Source organism: Anomalospiza imberbis, chromosome 1 (genome assembly GCF_031753505.1).
Source record: "Anomalospiza imberbis isolate Cuckoo-Finch-1a 21T00152 chromosome 1, ASM3175350v1, whole genome shotgun sequence".
In the NCBI taxonomy this organism is placed as follows: Eukaryota; Metazoa; Chordata; class Aves; order Passeriformes; family Viduidae; genus Anomalospiza; species Anomalospiza imberbis.
In genome coordinates, this window is record NC_089681.1 from 30,410,766 (window position 1) to 30,437,958 (window position 27,193).

The following is a 27,193-nucleotide window of genomic DNA, read 5'->3' on the forward strand; positions in this document are numbered from 1 at the left end:
TTGTAATTTTTTTTTTTCATCCAGGAATAACATTAGGTATTAAATAATGCCACTATTTTTCTCACTCCAAACTGAAGGCTTCCCCCACCCCTGGTGGATCAAGACTGCAATATCGCTTTGACAAAGAGACCTCAAAGTTTCAACAATCAGATCTCATTTCTGGATCCACATGTGGTGATTTTATACCTTTATAATCTTATAATTTCTTTCACTTTTTTTCCTTTTCTTTTATGCATTTTCTCAAATAATTTTATGCTTTTTATTATTGCTTGTCTAACTAAAATGACTATATTTTAAAATTTGCCAAGTACTTTGTTTTACGTTAAATGTTCTAAAGTTTGGAAGTAAAAGTTTGATACTGAAGCTCCCAAGAATTTTGTTATTTTTCCTGTGCGCCCCTCAGAGTAAATCAAGCAAACTTCACCCTTCCCAAGTGAACTGGGCCACAACAGCTGCAGACAAACAAACAAACAAACAAACAAACACCCCACCAAACCAAAACAAAATCAACCAAGCCACTCAGACAAATTCTATTCATTTTTGATAGGAATCGAGTGGGCTACAATTAACAATAGTCAACACTACAATCTACAAGAGAACACTCAAGTCTGGTGAAAAATCTATAATTCAAAGGATGGATTTAGTATTGTCACATCCAATGATAAAAGTTTCAAAACATTCAAGTGTTTTTTTGCAGGCCTAAATTTCCTTTAGCCTTAAGAAGGGCTCTCATGCAATCTTAAGGGTTACCAGATTTAGAAAGAGAATGTTTATTGCCATTATGAATTTTGACAACTGAAATATCCATCTGAAAGGGAATTCCAAATTAATATAAATAAATTAACTTAAAATCAAAGGTTAAATCAAACAGAACTATGGCACTCTCTCAACCCTCCTCTTGGTTCTAGAAGGTCTTGGCTGTTGTAGATTATAATGAAGGCAGCAATAGATGACAAATTAAAGTCAAATTAAATTCCTTATAAATCTCTGACTACAACTGTGAAAAAAAATCAAAAGAAAAGAACAAGATTATTTCCTAGATTTAAAAAATTGTTTTGAATTTTTGCATGATATTGATGGTGTTTATCCTTGAACGCCTAATATACAATTCTGAAAATTATAGGTAAGGCAGTATTATGTTTACCTCAAGGTTAAATTTATTCATTAGAATTTGTTATTTTCAATTTCATTTGATGTCAATATGCAAAAAATCCTTTGCACACTCACCAGTTTCAGCAAGCTGATGCCATTTAAAAAACACCCAGTTTTTGTAGCTTCATTGATTGCCAGGGTGCCATTACAGTTGTTTATCATTCTTCCACCTACCACCAAATTTTCCATTATTAGACATGGTTTTGAGTTTCCTAGAGCTTTTCCCAGCTTCCTCTGTTTGGATTGAAATTTGTCTTGCTGGGTTTTTGCTCAAGGTCAAATTATCTTGAAACATGTACATGAAAATTATATTTCTAAGAAAGACATTAACAAATAAATATATGAGAGAATGTGCATGCAGAGAGAGTGAGCTATCATCTGTCTAAGTTCTACATCCATTCTGCTGAAAAGTTCTCGTGTCTTGGAGAAGATCAGTGCTGTACTATGGCCCTTACATATCCTGGGGTTTTTTGCTATCCTGTTGCTTCCCCGCTAGAGACACTGTTTGCCAAATCTTTGTCTGATCTGATTAAGTCAGAAAATACAGCACACCGAGCAAGGAACCCCTTCACAGGTGTTCCTTCTGAAAAATATCCATATAAAATAGGTGAATCCAATTTTACTTTCAAGTTGGGTGCCTCTTGAAATCTCTTTGACTTGGAAGCAGGCTCCAATTCTGATTTTACTTTAAAAAAATATTACTGTGGCAAATTCAAATATTCATCATTCTCAATACATCAGAATTAATGTTGCCAAGTGCAACAATTTCTGTCCAACCTGTGTAAGCATATTTACATGTTTTTAGATTTATCATTTGATAATACCCCTTCCTCTCCCCCTATCATCCAGCTTGTATGTTATCTTTTATCACTTAGCAGGCAAATGCTTAAATATTGTGATTTCTTATCATTTCTTATCATTTATCTTTTAGTGTATAAAGTACAATATTCAAGTGCTGATATGGATGAAAAAATATCTTTCGCTCTATCCGAATTTCCAAAACCTACAAATTAATACTCATGTAATTTTTTTTTTTTTTTTTAATTATGGACACTGCACAAAATAATTAAGTCTAAAACAAGATCCTGGAACAAACTTCTAGTCTATTCAATGGTGAATTCTGAATCTGCAGCCTACAGATAATGTCTCTATACAGAAACTTACATGACTTAAACTGAGAAACACAGCTCACGTTGTGACACAACAGAACAGACAACAGAAATAAAGCCACTGATTTTCAACCCAATGGTGTCTGAGTGTTTCATAAATATCAGCATCCATGATATGAGAATTCATCTCTATCATCATTTTATACATTGGCAGCTGAAGTAAACGGATTTGGGAGCATGGGGTAAAAGGAGATAAGGAGTCTCACATTAAGCAAAAATAAAATGTGAAATGCTTTCTATCAGAGCTCTCATTTGGGATATATGAGAACAGAGATTAACTTTTCTTTTATTTTGAACTAACAGTTCGAACTAACATTATTCCATGTTGATCTAAAAGGAATTGCTCTCTAGTCTTTCTTGTAGAATTTCCCTCTTTTCATAGGCAAGTTTAGCCGTTATTGAATCACTCAGAGACAGAAAAACATGTATGTGCTCAGGAGCTATTGTCCTACACTGCAATGAGAATGATGACCTTGACACAAACTCCAGTCAGAGACAGGCCACAACTGAACATTGTTTTCTCATATCTTTTGTTAATGCTTCTTTTTAAAGAACTTTACCTGTTCAAAGCAAATTAACATTGTCTGCAGTAGTTCTTGGCAAAGTTCAGTCTGCCACAGATCAGACAGCAGCATCTCACACTGGATATTCAGAAAAGTTTGGAGGTAGTATTTTCACTATGTCTGAAGGTAAGGACAGGAAAGTGTCTAAGCCTCCAGCTGTCTTAATCACAAATTAGCATTTCTTTTCCTAGAGTTTTCTTCTTCATCAGCTATAAAACTTCCTATTAAAAAAAAGCAAAAAACCAAACCAAAACAAAAACAAACAAACAAACAAACAAAAAAACACAGGAGGAAATATTTAACTTACTTCAATGTATGTCCTTGATCATTGCTTTTTCTGTGGTGCTAAGCAAGCATCATGGTAAATGACAGAATTTTGGCATACAAATCAGGCATTTTTAGAATTTGAAAAAAAAAAAGCTGCTCATCTGAAGTTGCAAAGGTCAGGGTTTTTTTAATCTATTAATTATGACTAATGGAAAGAATTAACTTAGAAAGAAAACTGTATTTACCTACAAAACTGTAGGGTTCTGAAAAATTTTGGCCCAGCTAAAAAAAAAAAGCAAAATAAAATGTTTAAACCACATGCACAGAACCACAGGTTTAAAAACTTTGCAGTATTTTTAAGTCATAAGTCATAACCTATTTTTCTTTTCTTAGTGTGCTGCATCTTTTAAATATAGGCTTCATTTCTTAGTCATCTGGCCCTGTCCCATGTTGGAATTGCTCCCTGCTGTTAATTAGAGGTGACCATGATTTGATTAATCTCAAACATGTGTTATATATGCACACTATGGAAAACTGTATTCTATACTTTCTACTTTAAACATTTTTGAGTGCAATGGAAACAAGCCAAACATTTTTTAAGGACCTAATCTTATCTTAATGAACAATATGGATATGATCAAAATAAGACATTCTAATCCATTTAAAGTGTTAAAAGTTCACAGAAATATGCACTAATCATGTACAGTATTTATCAATGTAATACAAACAAGGTTTCAAATGCATACCACCTGAGCATCATTGCTATCTGTAAATCTGAAGTTCTCTCCATTTAGACAAAGTTTTGTCACAGTTTGACAACATGCTTTACCTGACCTCACATTGTGGGCATGTTACTCATGTAGACATTTTTTGAAGACATTAGCCATATTTTTTTATTCCTAAAGAGATAGCAGTCAAGGATGGCTATAACATTTCCTTATGATTTTACATAGCTCTTGGTCTTGAAAGGACTTTAATGAGTAGAGTACAAATGTAAGATTATTTTTTAGGAAAGGATTATGTGTATTTTTAAATTACATTTTGGGGTTAGTAATTATACAGTTATAAAAGAAAAATTCACTATATAAGGAAGGCTAAGCATATGATTAAATATTTTCTTGGTTTATAAGCATCTATAAAGACCACTACTAAATGGGAAGTTTTGAATAGTTTATGTCACAATAATATATGTGCCTATGCATTTTTGTGCGAATAAAAGTACTGTGAGAATTAACAAAAGTTCACTAAAAGATTTCCTCCAGCTATACAAAAGAGATTATTTTTTAAAATTTAAGTATAACAATTTTAATTTTTAAAAATGACCATTATTTAATTTGCTGGTTCTAATTTTTTTTTTTATGTAGAACTCCATTGTTGTTAATATACAGCCTCCAGTGGTAAGTGAAATATAATTCCAACTAATTTTTCCTACAGCTGTATACAAATCAATAGCTGTAAGAATCCCAGAGGAAAAGCATGTTGTATGGCCCTCCAAGTTCCTAATGAATGCAAATAAGCTGACCTTTCTTTGACAACTATGAATATGGTTTTTCACAATTTTACCACTGAAATTGCTGTAATCAGCAATTCATACAGCAAAAATTGAGCCAATAGTAGTTGTAAATAATTATGCATTACAAGAGGGTGCATGGTACAGATACCACGGCAAACAAAGTTTGTGATTTTGGGAATCAGTTACTCTAAAGTATTTTGTCAAAAAAGATTCTCAAAGAGAATACAAATGCTCACTTTACTTTTTTTCTTTTTTAATATAATTTCTATATCCTTGAAACACTCTAGTTTTAGTGTTCTTTTTTATTGTTTAAAATACAAATACTGTCACACCTTGAATTATTAATTTCCAACAATAACACCATTTTATAGGTAGGATAATGAGCCTGAAAGTAAAGGACGATTGCAGTCAAAAATAAAGAAAAAGATGGATTCTTCATTTTAAAAGGGTAATATATCCATGAAAATGCAGTGTTTCTCATACAATGATATAATAAAACAGCAAATGTAAACAACATTTGAAACAATGAGCTACTGTAGTACTTCCACCTCTAGTATTTCTTTCTCACAAATTCTTTTTTAATAGTGCTGAAAAAATTAATGTATAAATAAAATATATCTTTAACACCTATTTTAAAATGAAAACCCTATACAGGTTGAGGAAAACCTGAAATTTGAAACACTTGCATTAGAGCATTGTAGTTTCCACAGAATAATTAAAATGTATGCAAAAATAATATTTCAAATAGATCTGAAGAAATAGCACTTACATTAAACATGTTAATTACAGGCGCATGTTGATCTTCGAAAAAAACCAAAAAAGAGAAAAAATACAGTATTCTGGTTCATCATTCCTATTCAGCAAAAACTTGACATACATATGGCTGGAAAGCAGCAGCCTCAACTGAGCACCATACTAATTAAGAAGATTAAAATTCCCCTTGTTTTGAAGACAGAGGTTACTGAATTCTTAGAGATAATTTCATTAAAATCATTAGTCGTATTTCTGTGGTTTTCAATAAGTAAATTTCTGACTTATTAAGCTTTGAATGCTCAAAGATCATAACAGGATATCAACTAATACTATGTTCATATAATATGTGTGATATTTTAAAAGAACGGTCCTTTCTTGGTGACATTTCCTCAGGATCTCTACTCTCATACTTGTAATTCTTTCATGTTCAGAATGAATCCCTGCTACCTCTCACTCAATATTGATCTTCAAGGCATTTCTTCCAATCCTCTCCCCAGTGTGGTCACTGAACAGTATAAAAGTTCAATAGGAAGATCAGCTGCTCATCCACTTTTTGCTAAAGCAATTTGTATTATGGATTTATTTTAGCAGTCTACAGTGGCAGTTGCTGTTTTTACTATTTAAATGCTTTGATTATCTGACCTTGCTTACTTTATCTTTTTAAGTGCTGTGCATGGGCTTTAAAGTTGATCAATAAGTGGGGATTCCTCTACCACATTATGTTGAAATCAATCCTGATTCAGACTATTTGTATTTCACTCTTATGAGTCCATCTGTCTTTCTTAATTTTATATTCTCTTTTCTTAAATAATTTTGTCTGCCGCTGCAAATATTTACTGTCAGGTAGATTTCCATTGCAATCAATTCAGCTTTTCTCAGTCATAACTATAGTGTCTGGGAAGACACAAATGTATATGATCATATCCTATACTTGAACAGATAATAATTTTTTTTTTTTTTAATATTTGTGCCATACATAATGTGAAAGTCAATAAACACAATTTTTTGTTTACTTAATGTCTTGCTTTTTCCAGTAATAGTTAGAAATTAAAAATCAAACTAAATGACACAAGCTTATTAAAATACATCAGATTTGCAATTACCTTAGAGAAAAAGATAAAGTAATGGAGTCAAGCAGCCTTCAGCTATGCCACAATAAACCTTAGAATTCTCTGATTAAAACTGGGAACTATAATTAGTCCTGAATTTGTGCAGGGTAAAAAAAATGCTCTAAGAAACACTTTGTTATATTTTGCATCTAACTTATTTAATAAATATTTAAAATATTTCAAGTTTTTTACTTCTTAAAAGTTTTAAAATTTACCTTGCCTAATTCATAATGAAGAGTTTACCACAACTGTAAGAAGCCTTAGCATGGATATGTCAAAATAGAAAACGAGAAAGAAACTAAATAGAGAACCTAGAAATTCAGTAAACATGCTATGCATGGAGTCCTAAGCATTTAGGACTATCTACCTAGAACATTTAAAACTTACTGAAATACTACTTTGATCTTATTTAATTTTTCCACAAAGGTTCAGAAGATGGAATACTATTTCCCTGTTCTTTAAATAAATCACACACACAACACTAATTTGGATTTCCATTAAATTAATCTAAATTAAAATACAGTCAGATGTTTCAGAGATTTCCTGTTATCCTTATATCATAATTCACTACTTTTATAATAAAATGTCACAACTACAAAACAAAATCATAAATGATCCTTTAAAAAGTTTTTGTCTTCAATCTTGCAAGCTTGTGAACAGTTTTTCACAAGATTATGGGGTAATTGGTTTCACAAAACTGTGAACTTGCATTCACATATGTTTGAAAGATTGGAGCCTAGGATGCCATTAAAATCTGATACTACTATTAATCAGTTTGCTAAATAATACATTAATTTTCCATGCACAGGAAGAAATTTACACGCTTCAAATTTTCTAGTTCTTCACCTGATTGAGACAATTTCTACTTATTCCAGGACCAGTGGACACTGAGGTCTTGAGAAAGTTGCTACTTACCCTCTTTCTTTGATGGTGTTATTCTTACCTTTGAGTCCTCCACACTTTTCCTAATTCTTTTAAACAAAACAGGAATTATTCAGTCATAAGTTTGACAATGACAAACATAGTGAACCTTTTTTCATGGATGGGAGATCTTCTGCCTCAGTTGTAGCTCCATATGGTGCACACCATCATGTCTCTGATGAGAGGGGAAGGACAAAAGGAAACATGACCACGAATATCTTAAGCATTGCTATAATTAGAGGATTTTAATAGCAACACAGCATAGAGAAAATAGTGGGATGACAGATGTTTAAATCATATTAGGACCAGTGATGATGGGGTGGTGAACATTTAGCCTACAAGGCATTATTAAACTTATGTTAAAAACATGGTTCACATGAAAGTAAGTGCATAAAATAACTAATAATAAACAGCCACTAAATAAATAAAATGGATGAGGATTTTCACTGGTAATTTTCTAAGTGCATGAAAGAGAAATGGCTTAGGAATCTAATGTACAAAGTAATCCATACTAAAGAAACCAGCAAATATGCAACAGTTCTTTTCACAATGGCACAATGCCATTTTTGTTCTTTTCTGGGAATTAGTAGTAACAGAAATGAAAAGTTTTTTGAAATTTGTTTGAATAAGACTTTAGTACATCCACAGATTTTTTAAAAAATTATTAGCAACTGTACTGAAATCTGGTCCTCTCAGTAATCTTATAAGCAATTTTAGTTAATGCAGGATGACACTCCTGAAAATGAATCAGATTTTTCTGATAATTCCTTTCAGATTTTCAAGTGAACATTTTGTCTTCCCCTTTTAAAATTTCACTAAGTAATAAAAGCATAGATTTCATTATGGGGCTGTTCTGGTTTTCCTTTTAAGCAGTTCTGGAATTTGTGGATGTAAAGAGGAGGGTTGCTTTTGCCAGAAACTTATCCATTTAAAAAATAAGAATGAAAATGCAAAGGAGAAATAGAATTACTAGAAGATGTAACAAATAGCATTTAACAGGGTGTTAGAGAGGATGTGCAACTTGTTCAATACTTACTAACATCACTTGTGAAGATTTTTCATTTTATTGTAACAGCAGAAGGGAAATTTAAAAGAATTCACTACACCAAATATTATGCTTTTCTACAGAGCATAGCTAAAAAAAGAGAAGTCTGTACTATTTCTCTCAGGTGGGTAAATGTTAAGAGAGAAGAATCCAAGTTTCATGATGCAGCAGCACAAAGCTGGGAAGTGAAAATTATGTTGCAGCAGAGTCCTGAAAATATGACTGTAAAAGTTAATCAATAAAATGTCTATTCCTGTCTATTCACTAGAGGCCCCAGCTGCATAGCTTCACACAATCGATACTACAAATTATTACGATTTCCAGGTTCCCACTGGACATTCCAAACAAATCTTTCAGGTGTAACAGGCTTATACTGGGGGGAGGCAAGTAGGGTGGAGGGTTGGGGAGTGGATCTGGGGTTGTGTTACCTCAGGTTTATTTCATCCAGGATAAGTATACAACAAACAAAGCCTTTGATTTCTAAAAACTTTCAGTTGCTTCCCTATGAAATAAGTGTATTTGGGGCACCCTGTGAAATTAGCAGAAAATGTTTTTGCTCTGTTTTAAAAAGATATGTTTTTATTCTGGTTAATTAATGAATATAAGGGTTGCTTATTGTTTTTAAATCCTAGTCAATCATTACCTTTTTTCACCACTTCCATGTAAAATAACTTATAACAAGGACTTCTCAAGAAGTTAAAAAAAGCATACAGAAATGAACCTTTCCCCTCAAAGGTCACACAACAGCTATAGCAGAATCTCAGGACTAGGTGTAGTTTTAAGAGACCAATCTATGCTGTGCTGTATTTTTCTTTGTATGGCCCTGTGCTCTCGCCTTGATACCAGCTGCATTTGTGAGATTCACTAAGGAGGAAGGTAAGAAAAGTCCAGGACTGTATGACTTTGAATAAGTCAGCACCAAAGGGATGTTACTTTATGATACATGTAGTACACCTTTCCTAGTGACTAAATATAACCCTTATGACATTCCCTGTCCCAAAATACCCGGGGGACAGAGATCCATTGTTCTTTCTGTTTCCCAAGGAACAGAACAGAGCAGACACTGGCTTGCACAGCATTACTGTTTTCAGGTACACAGTGTGTTGTTTTAAAGGGAAATTTCAATATTTAAATGACTTGTTAATTTCTTAGATTTATCAGTTCCACTTTACTAAACCTATTGTTTTGAATTTGCAGTATTAATTTTTCAGATTCAACAAATAATTTGGCTACTGTAATCCTGCAGTAATGCATCAGAGTACTTTTAAAAAGCAATGGTATCAAAAATTAAAGTCAAAATTTTATATAAGATTAAATAAAAAATAATTTTGATAATCTATAGAGCTAAGAAAAGGTTTTCTGTATTCAAAGTTTATTATGTTCATGTGCTGAAGTAAAAAGCTTTCAAAGTCACTGAGCAAGTGTAGAAAACAGAACAGACAAAGAACAGACATTTGTTAATAATTTTTGCATGTGAAGAGATTCATTCAAGTTTTATTTGTTCATATAAAGTATAAAAAATCTATTAAAAAGTCCTTCTGAAAAATCTATTAATGATATCACTTGGCCTTCTATTTCAACCTTAGTGTAACTCATTTCAGTGAACTTTTGCAAAATTCCTGCCCTCTCAAAAGCTATATTTCATGACACAATCAATCAGCTACAACTGGGAGTTTCAGTTCCACTTTCCCCTCCTTCCCCCCCATCCCACACTAAGTTACCACAATCAGTAGTCCTAGAAGTTTGTATCCTTTTTATTTAAAAAGAACTATCTACCAGATTAGGCATAACATTGCATTTTGTAAACTGACGAATTACTTCAAATGGTTAAGAAAACCCACGGTGGCAAAAGATTCAAGCTCTGTTAGGAAAGTAAATCAGTGACAGTGTTTTCCCTAGAGAAGTACTAGTAATGTCTTTAGAGATATAACTACAGGTTGAAAACCACCACGCTATTTTATTTAAAGAAATGAAGACACATTACTGAAGACAGTGTTTCTTCCATGAAGCTTTTCCCAGTCTCCAGCATAAATATTAACTTAAAACATTTGAGCTGAAGAACGGATGAAATTCCAGTCTAAAAGTAATTTACACTAAGTGTATATAATATTTTGCTTTAGATACGTGATGTTTGTTGCATCTGAATTTAGCAAGTCTTCCTCAGAGAACATTTGCTGAGGTAATATTTTATGCTTGCTACAAATCTGGTATAAAACATTTAGCTCTAAATGTTCAATCCACCTACAAATGAACAGACTTTCTTTCTGCAGCCAAATTATCTTGTATAAAGTGTTCATCATGCTCTATGATATTAAGAAATGGCTTGAAATTCAGTCTGTATATATAGGGATTGCTTAATGCAACATAACTTTAAAAGGAAGAGAATGCATGAAAAAAGCATCAACTAAGTGAGTAATTTTTAGCATAGTCTGAATCTCAAGAACTCTAAAAAATGAATCACTTTTTGGTTCGATATAAAATATAGTTTAATTAAGCTAAATTATAAAATCTAATTTCTGAACATTGTTACTTTTTGATAAAATCCTAAGAGTTAGCCTTCAATCTAATAGATACTAAATTTGACTGGTTAGAACAAAATTACTTTTTTCAGTGTAAACTCTTTAAAATATACAGTTTGTATTTTTTCCTTTATGTTAACAACTTCATATATGCCTTGCTATTGTGACTAAAAGTTCAAACACCAAATTTTCTTTAATTTGGTAGCCTCTTGCTAAGAGGCAGCTTCTCTAACAAAAAGATGAAAGACAATAAGACCCATATGTAACCTTTGGTCTCTAAAAAGAGGAAGATGAGAATACCATTAACAGATAGGTAATAAACAATTACACACACTATTCTACTTCAACACTACAGAATATTAATTTTAAAAATAAACCAGACTCTTACTAATAGTACTTTTCAACACACATTTTTTTAAGTGCAGGATATATTTTAAAACATACATTAATCAATCATTTAGATTTAATAGTTTATTCAATAGAGTTACAGAACATATTTACACTACATTGTACCTGAGAGAAACGATTAATACAGTACATATTACAAGGATTTACTGCTGACTTTAATGTCTTTTGTTTCTCAAATACCAAAAAATAAGTAACTCACTTGTAATCACTAATTTCTTCTTCAGAAGTTAGAATGTGTTTTCTCAGGGTCTTCAGCTCTTGGTGTGTGATTTTCTACTGTTCTGATCTTGGCGAACAATTTCTGCTATTTGCTCACTTAGCTGCTCTTGAGTTGCTTTCAAGCTGGATTCCATTAGAAGAAGTTTTTCATCTTGACTGGCAAGTTCTTTGCCTGTAAGTTAAAAAAAAAAAAAAAAAAAAGAAGAAAGCTTTGCAGTTAAGCTCAAGCAGAGCGATATTTTTGTTTTAAATGCAATGCAGTGCAACCCTCAGTAAGAGCTGGGCAAATACTGTTTTCAGGAGAAGAGCATCATTCCATTCCCAAATCTTGAGAGGAAAATATATTATAAATCTATTAAGTGCTGGCTTAAGTCTCTTTCATTGTATTACAGTAAACTTAAAGAAACTTGGATTCAATATTCTGCAAACAGTTAAACTACTATCAGTGCTTACTGTATACATGCACATCCAGTATTTCGTTCCTTCTGAAGCAAACACCTATTGCCTTTGTATTTTTCAGCATAAGTCAATCTGGAATTCAAAATCACAGTTTTGAAAATAAAGCAGCTTTTATAACATTTAACAATTGTAACATGTACAATTTAAGCTTGAAGTCTTCCATTTCATTATATTTTTTCATGAATTACAGAGCACATGCATAGTAAAAACCCGTTCTTTTCCAAGGTCATCCAATAGATGGCAATCTTTCCTTAGACCAAAAGAAACCATAGTCGTGCACTGCCAGCTCTCAGAAAAATAAGTGATTTAAGACAAAGACATTTTTCCTTTGTTCTTTGTTGACCATTTTCCTAAACGATATATATATATATATAGCCTTTAATTTAAATATTTAGCTCTTAGTATGTGCACACATGAGTTTGTGTAAGTTTGCAGGTGCATGTGTTCCTGCACAGACACAAATCCACACTCATGTATTTGTTTTTATACTCTTTCATAAATATATGGCTTTAGACATATAGACACATGTAGTGAACAGGTCTAGGATATTGGGGAATAAAATTAAGCATTAAAACAAGTGCTTCACAACAAGCATTTTATAACACGCAATTCCTTTATTATGCAGTATTCAAATTATTTTGAAATTTGACATCATAAAAATAAAAGAAATTAGGAATCTTTAGTGATAGTAGTTCAATAAGTATAATAAAAGAGGCATTTATGTGATCATAGATTAAAACCCCTGTTTTCAATGTGCCATAATATAATATTAAAGAAGGAAAGTACTGACTTCAATGAAGTCAGAAAACAGTATTTTCCAGGTTTAGATTGAAAGAATCCCTTAAAGAAAAACATTTGTGCTCTGTTAACATCATTCTGCATTTATTGTCTTTAATGTCGGACAACATTCACCATATGCACAGGATCTAAATTCAGCTATCATATCTTCCTTTATGAATTCTGAATATTCAGAAAATCAATTTCCTTATATAAGAAATTGCTTTGTTATTTTCTAATTGACAGTAACATAACCCGACTTCTCACAAAACACAGCAACAGCCACCATTTCCATGAGTAAAAGTACTATATATAAACTGTTTAAATTTAAATTTTTGCCCCAGAAAGGTACACAGCTAACGTTAACAGCTAAATGTTTAACAAGCAGTAGATATCACCCAGAGCTCATCCTTACTGAATATCAAACAAATATGAATCTTTGTGAACTAATGAGTTAAACAGTTATTAGTGTCAACGCATGTTTAAAAAAATGTACAGCTTAAAAAACAATGTATAACCAACTTTGCTTCCATATCTAAAATTGAGCAGTACTGGTAAAGTCAAATGTAAGTTGTCATCATTCAATAAGAATTATAATATATATTAAAAAAATCTTTTTTAGTGCATTTTGGACTCATTTTTGCAATAATTTTTTAAATAACTTTAGTGTGGTAGATTGTCTCACTGGAACTAATATGACTGCTTATTTGAGTAATCTTATTTATCTTTGGGCTCCAAGTATTCGATTGGGGTTTGAAATCAAAAGGGTAAATATTTCACATGTAATATAAACCTCTGCCATTAAAAGTTTTCCAGTTGTTGATCTGTTTAATTGTTTTTCCAGAAGACAATCCTTTATATTAAAAACTAGTTTTATTTGAATTTTAGAACTGATTAAGTTCCTGTCAATTTTGTGAAATAGCATTGTATGTATTGTCCAGAAGCAGATCCTTAACAGTGCTTTAGAAGTTCTTAGAAGTAGTTTAGAGCTGTGATCTGTTGTGTGGAGACAGACTAATCTTCCAAAATTTATTTTATTTGTATCTGCTTTGATTTGTAAACAGATCCAACAACGTATTTTTTGTAATTGCATAGCTAATTAAACATACAAGAGGTGATTTAATCACTACTTCTAATAATCAGGTTTAACTCACAGTGTGTCCTGGTAAAAAAGGGTTAAATTATTTTAAGTTTACCTATGCCTTGGACTTGAGCCTTGGTTGATCCCAAGCCAGAGGCGCTAGCAGCTGCATGCTTTATTTACAATCCCTTTGTCAGACTTACAACTGCCCCAGGCTATAACATAGTGTACCTAATGTTCAAACTGGCAGGTAATCTTATGTCAAACATACTTCTTTGATTTAAAGTGATCAATAGATTCTTGTAAAGAGGTAATTTCTCTGATGTTTCCACCTTGCCTTTCTTACAGGTGATTCACACAAAAGCCTGCTTATATGATGTACGAACAATAACCAGAAAGCTATAATCATGTTTTTTCAGATGTTTCCGGTGCACAACGATTTTGGATCAATACCCTGTGTAATACAATTATCTGCAATGATCTGGTTGTATTGAAAAAGAATTTGCAGCAGACCTCTAGGGGGTTTTATCCAGAAACACGTATCTGGCAATGTTGTGAATAGTGGAAGAGAAAATTAAGGGGTTGACACAGGCTGTCTATTATGTTCCAAATGACTTCATTAATATTTTATTTGGTAAAAGTAGTATATTTCAAGCTCTTCTATACTGTGACTTCAAAATATTAATAATGTAATTTCCTTGTTGTGTTTGCTTATTTTGAAAACTAGTTCTAGCACGCATGTTCACTGTGAAAACCAAAAGTATCAACCAAAAATTTTTTAAAGCAGTTTATTGCCCAAAATGAAATGATTCCTTGTTTTTGCAACTTGTTTTGCTTCTGTGTAAACTACTCTCCTGAAAAAAAATACCGTATGCATTAATGCACTATTGCTAAATCTGTTAACTTATCTATACAGGGATTAATCATATCAGTTTTAAAAGTCACCAAAAATATTAAGAATTATATCAAACTTGTTAAGTTTAAATTGCATTTAATTTTGCATTGCCAATGACTGAACAGGTTTTCTGGCACAGAAATACATTTCACCAAATCAATACAAGGATTATAGGACAGAAATAGAACTACTGAAAAAAACCCAGTTGTGTTTATTTTGTTTTGATGAAGTCACAGTCTGTATCTGCAAATTTACCCTAGAGCTGAATGGGGAACCTTTTATATTCATTTGATTGCAACAATCATATGCCCATATTGAAAATTCTATTCCATTAGACTGTACAAAATTCATATTTCTGTAACATTACTATTTTTGTACATTATTACCTGTCTTTCTGCACTGCTTATGCACACCCTGCAGTTACTGATTTAGCTGCTGAATCTCAGTTCTCAGTATGGTGGTTGCTGTCTCTGTCTGATTCTTTTCTTTCTGTATGTCCTGGATACTGGCTTTCAGTTTCTTGACCACACTGTCAAGGTGCAAGGTGCTCCACCTCAGCCACTTTTGCTTTGATACCTTCCCTTGCCCGCAGGAAATCGGCTTCCGACTTTCTCAGAAGGTCATCTCTTTTGCGTATTGCCTGTGAAGACAAAAGGCATTCCAAGAGGGCCTTTTATGATGTACGTTTTATACTGCATCCTGCTATTTTGAGCTATAGGATACATGAGATTATACAGCACCTCATTAGCAATTGGGTCAAGTACCCACATCTCCTCTAGGATCAAAAAGTTACAAGGACTTTAATTTAGAAAAGTCTGTTGAAGAAAAGATTCAGTATTACAATAAATACATCATTAATCAATACTTATAAGTTCAAAGGCAAGAAGAAATATTCCATCTAATTCTGAGAGAAAAATGGGAAATGCAGTTTGATCTAAATGAATACTTTTCCTTTAAAGAAAAAGGGAAAATGTTTGATGAATAAAAAAAAAGGAGGGGGGTACTTAATCTCTTGGTTCCAACTGATACAGACCTCTTTCATTTGGCACTCTGGCGAATGCTGTAGGTTGATGTAGCCATAGGGATATCCCAAGGCATAGGGATATCCCAAAGGGGAAAAAACTACCATGCTACCTTTTTTTCCCCTCTTTCATTGTTTGAACATCTTATTTGTGTTAAAAAAAAAAAAAAAAAAAAAAACATTATTACACTCTGTTTTGTTATTGTTTGAAAATGTCATATACACTTTGGACTTTGGATTTAGAAGAGCCCTTTTCCTTAAGACACAGTACCACGATTTTAATTTTTATCTGCACAGTTGTTAAGTACATGCTACAAGTTTATAGGTATAAGTTTCATATCAATCACTATTGAGCATTCATGACTGACTGTGCTTTATTGGCTTGATGCCACACCTTGATTCTCTATCATGCTCCATCATGCTTCTTTTAATCTGAATATTTAGTACTCTTTCATGTCTTAATTACAGCAAATTGCGCACAGTTGGCACCATTTCTTGAAATTAATCCCAGAGTACTTTGTTTCTGTCAAGCACAGTCAAAGCCTTAGAGAATAATAGTAAATGTTATTGCAGATCTAAATTTAAATGACTGTCTATGTATTTAACTTAAGCCTTTAATTATTCGTGCAGTACTGTTTTTGGTTCAAATGTTAAATATTCCTTATTGAGAATGTAAAATTGTTTCAGACAGCTTGAAACCAGTGATGCTAACATGACAACAATTATTTGTATTAACATATTTTTTCAGGTGTGCAAAACATAATAGACAGGGTATAATATCCTGCCACAGTAATATGTTTCTATTTCTTTCTGTTTATTTGGTAAACAATGAAAAGGTTCTAATTACAGGGAAAAGATTGTTTGGAAGTTAATTCCCTTTTGTTGTTCTTTTTGTTTAACAAAAGATTAGAAATTAATCAGCACTAGTTCCTCATTAGTTGATTTCAAAGCTGTCTGCAGATGTCTTATACCTTGTACATCTCTTTCATAAACCAAATAGAAAATTAAAGGCTTGTTAATTTTTATTGTTTTGAGTATACTAGTAAAAAAAAAAATCCAAAATATTAACAACAGAAATAGAGTATCCTAAATTCTGTCACTGGTAATTGAAGTTACATATTTGGCAAAGTTCCCAAATAAATAGAAATAATTTCTGCTCATTGTGCATTTTATTGATAGAGATATCATGCTATTAATAAAGCCCAAACCTTTCCATCTTATGAATTTTTTTTGTGCAGGAAGCATCCACAGAGAAAAGTGAAAAGAGTAAATAAAACTCCTATGTACATTTCATCAGAAGAAAAAGTATGACAAGATAGATTTCTGACATTGAAAATATCTATGAATGGGTTTTACAGTTAAAACTGGCAAATGCACTCATAAAAATACCTACAAACATAATGGAAGAAGTCATATTACTGTACTCATTTTATTTTTATCAGTATGCATTTTGTCAGCATTGCTATCACAAACGCTAACATATCTTGAATTTAGAAACAAAACCCAGAGAAATGTGTACTTACAAAATTAGTGGTAAAGTATTTTTTCCACAGATTTCATAACAAATGTGTATGAGGCAGTGCACACCCAGCTCCTTCACATTTGCAATGTGATTTCTGAAGAGGTAGCTGTTTTGCTCATTCTCACAGCAAAAGCATACCTGATCTTTTTGACAATAAAGTTCCTGGCATCTCTAAGGTCTCTTTCAAGCTGTGTTATCTGCTGTTCTAGCTGAGCAAGTTCCACTTTGTGTTTCTGCTGGGAATCTATTACATCCAGATGCAGTGACTACAAAGTCTTGTCTAGTTTTCAATTTCAAAAAACAGACTTATTTTTTTTTATTTTGGTCAAGTATATTAGCAGCTTCAGCTTTTTTGTTCCTGTATGATCTACTCACATTCTTCAACTCTGGAGGATTTTTCATTGTATTGATTTTTCAACATCACAAGCTCATGTTTTATATTAGAAATTATTGTGCATTATACCAGATGTCCTGAGTCAGTTATCTATCACTTAACAAACATAAATTATAGGTCCATTTCCAGATTTCAAATTTTCAGCATGTCTCTAATTTTGATTTGTATTTTATTTTCAGTGAACAGAAGATTTGGAAAGATTTATTAAATTTATATGTAAAAGAAATTTCTCATTTGTAATCCTAAAAAGCAGATTTATCTCTTCATTATCTGCAAAAACACAATTAGATAATGGTACTATTATTCTGACTCCAAAAAGTCTATACAACTACTTGATTAATTTTATTTAATTCTGGTTGGGTTAATTAATTTCAGTGATTATGCAATGTATTTACCTATCTTTTTTAAAAAAAATTCAAGTCCATAAATTTTACATTAAATATCCACTGTTGGATTGGTATCTGCCAAATCAGACTGCAGTTGAAATGCAACATTCTCCCTCTCAGAAATCTTTCAAAAGTATAGGGTATATTCTGATATGAACAACACATAAGATAAACCATTAATTAAATATGGTTAGAAATCACAATGCTGACTTCTGGTTTAAAAAAATAAAACTAAATAAATTGCCTTTTGAGAATAGTCCTTGAGCTTTTGAATTTTTAGGCATATTGTTTCTAGGATTCTTTGGGAATGGCTGTTTCTTAGGGGTTTTTTTATGATCCATCTGTGATAAAGACAGATCTTCAATCAGCTGGTCAATGGTTTTCAAATGTCTTGTGTTACTAGGTGAGTTCAGCTATCAGGATGTCAAGTGTTGTTCACTTTTACTGGTTTGGTAATTAAAAACATGTCCAGCCATATAATAGCAAAACATATATAAGCACAGTTGTGGGTATTTCATTCTCACACTTAACCTTGCTCCTAATCAAACTCCAGTTACTATGAATGTAAATAAGACTTTGAATTTTCTAGTTGTGGGCTCGTTAGATAAGCAATAATAATTATTTTTCTAACTCTTCAATGAGTAAATATTTAGAATAACTGGCTTTATTATCCTATATTTTTCTCTAAAATGTGTATTTTGTTTCATTAATTAGTAAATATAGTAGGGAAAATATTAACTAAATATGTAAATGCTGTATCTTTGCTAAAACTTTTGCCATTTCACAGTTTTGTAGTTAAGACTGAGCTCTTGCTAAAAAGAGCAAAATTAAAAGAAACTCAACTAGCCATCAAATTAGCTATCCCAGAGGGCTGATTTGTGTTCAATTTAGAGAAGAAAAGAAGTTTAAAGACAACCAGAAATTACTCTAAGATTGTTTTGCTAAATCCAACAGTTGATTTTTTTGGACAAAGGATGGACATAATTTCTATGACTTCACTCAATTTTGTCTTTCAACCTGGGATCTCAACACTACAGAGTTTCTTAAAGTTCAGAATTACCTCAGTTTTCTAGGTAACAGTTTGGCTATTTATTCAAAAACCTGTGTCACGAGCATCCCTCATCATGTAATTTTGAGATAGAGGAAGACAGACAGACACAGAGTGAGAGAAGTTTCAAGTTATTTGGCCATTTTTTCGAGATGTCATTTCTTTGAGCTCTTTTGAAATCTAACTCACTGAATTCCCTTTGTTCAAAGAACACAGAGAGCTACATGACAGAGAGTTCAAAAAAAAAAAAAAAATTAAGGCTAATTCCCATTTATTGTTTATTCTTCAGAAGTGAAAACGTTTTAGGATCTAAGACAGCATGTGGTATTCATTTAGCTGTTAAGGTAGTCTGAATTTGCTTTCTGTAGCCTTAAAAAAAGAAATCAAAACCTGCTCATGAGTATTCAAAAGATGCCCAGTTATTCCTAAAAAATATAAAATACGATTCTTCATACTCAAGATCATAAACTAATATTTTAAGCTAAGAAAGGCAATTGTATCTGTTCTATACAAAGCAATGAATTTCATCAAGTATTTATTTTTTCCTACAGTTTTTCTTTTAGGTGATGTTTATTATTTAGAAACACATGTAATTTAGAACTAAACAATTCAGATGCATGAAAAATCTACTCTAGCATCTGGTAGGCTTGTTCACACACTGTTAAAAGAAAATGCCTGATTTCTGATACAAATTTTTCTAGCTTTCTCTTTTCAACATACTTGAAACTCATTTCTTTCTGCTACATTAAGACAGCCTCTAGTACTAATTTTCTACTTTTATAGTTCCTAGAGATTGTGCAAAATTGAGCTCTTCTTATATTTCTACAAAGATTAATGTCACCAGATTCTTCTTGTGTCTCTCAATAAGTTAGTTCTCAGGCTTCAGATATTTCCAATAACTCTTCTGAAACCATGAACATTTGCTGTACTATTCTTCAAAGTATCAGACAATCAATAAATAAACAATATTGAAGTAACAGCATCCTCTGTCTTCATACAAAAACTGGTAACCTCTCTGTAACCATATTAAAATTTGCCATAGTTATAGATTAAAAACATTGCCAGTACTGTATCCCAACAAAACTAAATATTAAATTACATAAAATCCAGCATACTTTCTTTCTACTATATTTTTTTTAAATTTACATCTCAAGGATGATATTTTTGAGATTTCAACAAAAACTCAGTCAAGAAAAAAAATCTAAAAATTGTCATTTAGCACCTTGTCATTTTTATTTAATCTACACATTATATCAGCAATAACCTTGTCTTCTTCTTCCAGACCACTGACAATGTACAAAAAGAGGTCCTTCCGAAAATTCGCTAATGCTCCATTAGATTCCATTTGCAAGTTTATCATCTATGATTTTTCAGATGACTGTTACTGTATTTGATGCATCCTACTGTGACTGTGCATAGTCAAAATAAAGGCCATATTGAAGGGCTGAAAAGAAATTTTTTGGTCTCTCTCATTTAAAGTTCTTTTAATGTACGGTGATGAATCCTCACCTCCTCACCAATCTGCCAAGAGATTTTTATGAAACAGATATTTTTGTCTGCTTCATAATTTCCACATACAGATGCTTCCTTTATACTTACCAGAAGTATGGAAAACATTGTCCCAGTGGATGGACAACTAGTTGTAATACAATTAATGCTGATGATCCATGAATGTATTTCTGATAGCTTTTCAGTGATGATCTGACAAGGTGTCAGATGCTTGACAAGATGTCAAACACCCTTCCTGAACCAAATGTCCTTATCTAGATGGTATTTCAGTGAACTTGATTTTGACAGAAAACACCAGTGTTTTCACAAAAAATAAAGTTTGGATTGTATACGGAAGATGACCCAGCTGAAGAATCCCCCTGCATTTTTTTTTCTACTTTTGATAGCTCCAAGTTATCTCCTTGACCTGGTTTATCCTATGGTTGAAGAAACAGCAGTTTCTGAAAAACAAATGGAAGAAACTCAAGGGAAAAATCTGCGGGAGACATGAAGCAGCCTTGCCTAGGACATAACTACCACCTGGCTACTTAGAAAACCACAGCCCTATTCAGCTGCTTTTCAGACACAAACCAAATATATTTTAACAATTGCAGCTATCTGCATAATGATGGATCTTATCTTCCTCCTCAATTAACAAAAGAACATCAGCGTTTAGGTTTTTCCCCCTTAAATTAATCATATTTTCAGAATCCTATTTTTTTCTTTCTGTATATTTAACCTTATTTGTAATTTCTTTGTAGTCTCCTTTCTCCTACCAATAATTTCAATGCTTTTTATCTCTAACCAAGGTGTCTTCCAAAATAATAAATATGTCATTTTTTATTTTAAAGGTGTGAATTTGGCACACTGAGCAAAGTTTTATTAAAAAAATCCCACTTATTCTTTACTGTACTGGTAGGCATCTAGCCCTGGTGAATCCAGTGACTAGATTGAAAACAGCAGGGCAGGAAATAATTTTTGTTTCTAAAATGACTACAACAAATACATAATAAATAATTATGTGTTAAATATGGTTTATGCTCTACACACAAACAAAACAAAAGGTAAAGAGGATTTGCAGTATTTCAGTTTGAGATGTCTTAAGGAAAAAAGGAAAGAAAACATAAAAATGTAAATTTTTTTTTCAGATAGCTTCTGCAGACAAAGACAACTATTATTTTGCTTGCTATTGTCTATTGTGTCAGTGCAGCTATGCTTGCTATACAAGATGCAAATGTGATAAAACCTTAGTTTTCTACCCAATCTACTAAGCATTAAAAAAAAAAAATCAAACTAAAAAACCCATATTCATTTTTATCTGGTGTGTACTGAACTAGAACTGTACTGTTTATTCAAATTATCATCCAGTCGTTTATAAATTAATAAGATAGAACTATAAGGTATGAACTCTATATATATAAGACTTCAATTAGGTGGGGTTTTTTTTTGGAAGAGCTTTCACATTCTAATAGTTAATCTGAGGTTGTACCATGTAAATGGTTTATCTGAAGCTGAGTAGGAACCTAGTACTCATAGGAGCCTAATGTTTTGGAATTATTGCAACAAAATAATGGTAGCATTGGAAAATTGTGGTCCAGGTAATAATAGTTCTGATGCAAAAGTTCTCTAAGAAATTCTGCAATTTTTTTTCAGAGTATTTAGTGAAAAGCTCCCATCAAGCAGGATTTATCATAAATTTGGTGTAGGGATTTCTGTTAGGTATATGCTTTGAAGAACTTTTACAAAGGTCTTGTTAAAAATCTTCATTAACAATCTGGATAATGGGGCAGAATGTACTCCCTGCAATTTTGCTGATAACACAAAACAGCAAGAAATGTCTGATACACTAGAGGGGCATGCTGCAATTCGGAGGCATCTTGACAGTCTGGAGAAATGGGCTAACAAGGACACCATGAAGTTCAATCAGGGGAAGTACAAAGTCCTGTACTGAAGGAGAAATAACCTCATTTACCAATTTATACTAGAGGGTGAAAATCTGGAAACCAGTTTTGCAGAAAACACCCTGGGGTTCCTGGTGAACACCAGCTGAACATGAGCCAGCAATGTGCCCTTTCTGCAAGAAAGGGGAATGTTGTCCTCATCTGAATTAGGCAAAGGATTGCCAGGAGGCTGATGTAGGGGATCTTTCCCTTCTCATCAGTGCTGGTGAGGCCACACCTGGAATACTCTGTCCAGTTCTAGGCTTCCCAATGAAAAAGAGCCATGGACATACCAGAACAAGATAACAAAGGCCACAAATATGATTAAGAACTGAAGCATCTCTTCCATGTGCAGGGACTGTTCAGCCCAGAGAAGGGAAGGCTCAGGAGGTTCTTATCAAGACATGTGAATACCTGGGAGTATAAAGAGACTCTTCTCAGTAGCGCTCAGTGACAGGACCAGAGACAAGGGGCACAGAGTGAAAGGTTCCCTCTGAGCACCAGGATATTTTTTTCACTCTAAGCACTGGCACAGGTTGCCAAGGAATGTTGTAGAGTCTCCATCCTTGGAGATGTTCAAAAGTTGTCTGGACGAGTTCCAGACTGGTTCTAGGAAATCTTACTTGAGCAGAGGGGTTGGACCAGATGAACTTTGGAGGTCTTTTCCAACATCAACCATTCTGTTCTTCCCATATGTGAGTTACATAATGCTTTTACATGTTTGATGAAGTTTTCCATTCTTCATAGTGTCCTCAGAAGATTGCCCTGAATAGCAGTGAATTCTAATTTCTTAACCTGTAGAGCCATGAAATACTAGACTTGAAAGTAATAAAGAGTTTTTGACACACTTTGTTAGTGCAGGGCAAAGACTTTTCTATTCTAGGTCTCAGGAAAGGGAAAACTTCCTCAGATTATGTCCTTGCATCCCACAGAAAACAAGTATGGCACAAAGAAGGCAGTTATTTTCAAACCAAGAACAAGGTCTAACTCATCAGGAAATGAGAATTTAATGTCATGACTCAGGTTGAATTCAATTTAGAAGAGCTCATTATTTAATCACATTAACTAAGAGAATCCAGCTGATGAAGACAGTACTCATACAGAGTTAAATGCATGTAGCTTACTAACATCTTTCACTTGTATGCCTTTGCAGTGACTTCCTGTCCACTTTGCACAGAAAACTCACCTGTGACTGTGTGGAGAGCAAATCACATTAAAGACACATACTATTAAAGTGTCTTTATGACCAAATTACGTGGCATTTTTTATTAATATGTTTTTCTAAAACTGATTATCTTTGGGATGACTCAACAGTCTGCCCTTTTAGAAATTTAAGGCAAAGATTCCTGTATATCTCAGAATTTCAGTGCACATTATTTGGGAATAAAATAAATTTCAAGTTCCACCAATTAAATATCAAAATATGTGCTCAAGATTCTATCCAAAAATATGCATCTCTCCCCAGAAGAAATAATGATTTAATCTAACCTTCTCTTTTTGCTAGCATTTGTTCTTTCTGAGAACTATGTATTAATATATTTATTTAACCATAGATGTTTTCTTGCCTAATTGTTTCACTAAAGTATTTTTTGATTTCTCATCTTTTTATGGGTTCTACAATTGTCTTGTCCTTGAATTACACTTATGATAACATGGCACTTTTTTTAGAAGGTAGCAGAACTACAGTTCTACTACAGTAGAACTACAGAACTACCTTTGGTCCAATAATCTTTCATCCTTAAACTTCTTTTTTTTAAGAACAGTGAACAGCTTTTTAAAATATATCTAAGTTTCCTCACATTGCTCAATTGCTCAAAAACATCCACATTGATAGGAGTTTTATCACCAAATCTACAAGGGAAGAGACCATGCACAAAACAATAAACTCAGTTCTGTTTTCATAAGCTAGTTTAGAGGGGCAGGGAGAGAAATTGTAAATCTTATTTACAATTAAACAGTTTATTACCATGAGGAGATAGGTGCACTGTTAGAAAAACAGTTCATTTAGAACCTATTTCTCTGTAAAAATTTGATCCTTACTCTATGATAGCAGTGTTGTTCTAATCGCTGTGCCCAATTGCAATCCTATGTCAGTTAATTAAAAAATCTCACCATGCTTCTGGCTCAGCACCCCAGCAAATCAAAGCTCTCAAGGCAAGATCAATGGACTTGTAATATAAGCTGTGTTGACAACATCTATGAGGATTTCAATTTAAGAATAAGAAGACATTCATCCTTTTTCAAGTGTGTCAGTGTAAGTTGCACTTACTCTAAATGATTGTCCAGAAGTATTGTGTACAAACTGCAGAACTGAAAAATGTCATTAATGATAGTAAGCTACAAAAGTTAGTACTGTTTTCCAGGTGTCTCTGCATACTGTAAATTTACAGTAGCAGACAAATACAAGAAGTTTGCTACAACTAGCATTTCTGTGCACTAGCAGAGAGAGGCTCAGTACTCAGGGAGTGCTTACCCTAGCAGCTAGCAGTGATGTCCAGACATGGTAGCTCAGCATCAGGTTGGAGAAGAGATATTTTCAACAACATTGAAAAAGTCTGCAAAGTGCAGGACACAGGATGAATGAATGCACCAGAAAAAAAAAATCATTTAAGAACTGTATCTTTGGAACTATTGTACAGACAGGTGCATCAAGATTATTTGTCAATATTTGTGTGCACACACATCAAATGCTACTTCCTCTCTGTAAAGCAGGTACCCTTAAAAATATTTGGTTTGTATTCAAGAAATAAGAACTTTTAAAAGTAATTGCAAATTTTTTTTTTAATCAGAAAGACTGTAAAAAAACAAAAGAGGACATTTTTAAAGGCCAATTAACATATTAGCAAATCACATAACCAGCACATGTACTGACAAAAAAGTCCCATCTAAAGACGAATGATTTGGAATACCATCAATGAGACTAAAACACCCATCTTATCAATGCCATTTACCCATGATCAACTGACCATCATCAGGTCAGATACTGGGCATCAACAGGAAAAAGCAAACCAAATGAAACAAATAAAAGACTCCAGGGAACAGTAAAGAGTCGTTCAAAATGCTTTTGAACACAGTATGTGGGGAAAATACACAAAAGCTCTGTATGGCAGTGCTACAGTTTTAAACTAGTAGTCATTAGTGCTGCAGAGTTTATACAGATCTCTGGTAACAATTTTGTGTCATTTTGGGGGTATCCAGAAATCTATCTCTATCAAGACCATAAGTCACAATCTATATTTATATACCCTACAAAGTGTTGAACAGTAAGGTACAGATGATATAATAAACAATATGAGCAGAAGCATATTTATTAAAAACTGAGAACAAGAATACGAGAAGGATTTTAACCCATGGTGCGTAAGTTGATAGAATGATGATACTTTAAACAGCTGAAATATAACTTTGGTTTTCAGAGCTTATTACTTTAGGTTGGTGTCATGTTTCATGAAGAGGTGATTTCTCTTTCTCAAAAAATTAATCAGAATTTCATAGCAAACGGTTAAACTTATCTAACATGAAATATTTTTGGTTAGCAGAACCTGTAACAATATCACAACATGTGAAAAACAACAGAAGGTGTACTGTGTCTAAGGGCAAGTCTCCAGCTGATTTGCTGTGAAACTCTGAAGATATGGTTCACTCTAATAAGTATCTTTAGCGCTTCAGGTTCAGAAGTATTAAAGTTTGTAAAAGATTTATTCAATCATAAAAATTTTTGTAATATCAATATTTTTTTCAAAATAACAGCTTTAAAGCTTATAATTGTTAAGATCAAATAAAGGCAGAAACACAGAAATATTCCCAAAAAACTACAGAATTTTTTATATTGATATATCTTGAGTATAAATTTAAATAATATATATTTATATTGTATATTTATTGTGCATTTAACATACTTTATATATGCTTATTATTTATTTGACATCTCTTTCTTTAGAGTTATTTTTTGAAAATAATTATATCTAAAATTATACATATAAAACATAAATACAAGTTTCATATTTTATTGTTGGAACCCAGAATGTCCCTTGGACACTCTTGGATGTTCCGGGCCCAGGTCAAAAGCATTTGAGACGCTGGAATGCAGCCACAGACCCCTGTGGCTTTGAACCTGATCCATGGAACAATTTGCCAACCTTGCAGGAAGAACAAGAAATCACAAAAGTTTAGATATTATAGTAGAAGTAGTCACAAAGTGAAAGGAAGAATTTTTGAGTGCAGTACAGGGGGGTTTTAGGCCTTGTACAGAGGGGTCTGAGTTTTGTACATGGGGGTCAGAAGTTCTAAGATGGAGGGATTTGGGTGTGCCCTGTCCTCTTTCTTTCTTCTTCCTAACCTCCATGTTCTTGGTGATGTTGGCACTCACAGATTGGTTTAGAGTAGAAAGTCACTATTCAATATAGGTGATGGGCATTGGGGAAAAACTATAAACATCTAATACGCAATGTATGATATAAAAGAGGGCACCAGCCCCCTGAGCGTCGGAGTGTGCCTTTGCCTGACTGCTGAACAGACCGCAGCAGATCAGGGAGAAATCTATTAGA

The 27,193-nt window shown here is 32.9% G+C and overlaps 2 long non-coding RNA genes across 2 annotated transcripts; both read right to left on the reverse strand.

Annotated features, from left to right (window-relative positions):
• Positions 1 to 1,533: 1,533 nt before the first annotated feature.
• LOC137477153 (uncharacterized) lies at positions 1,534 to 15,922 on the reverse strand. The gene is made up of 3 exons (XR_011000857.1): positions 15,237 to 15,922; positions 11,619 to 11,810; positions 1,534 to 1,735 (listed from the first exon to the last, which is right to left on the reverse strand). It is a non-coding gene; the product is annotated as an uncharacterized lncRNA (long non-coding RNA).
• Positions 6,255 to 9,696, reverse strand: LOC137477199 (uncharacterized). The gene is made up of 3 exons (XR_011000879.1): positions 9,204 to 9,696; positions 7,557 to 7,622; positions 6,255 to 6,311 (listed from the first exon to the last, which is right to left on the reverse strand). It is a non-coding gene; the product is annotated as an uncharacterized lncRNA (long non-coding RNA).
• Positions 15,923 to 27,193: the final 11,271 nt, after the last annotated feature.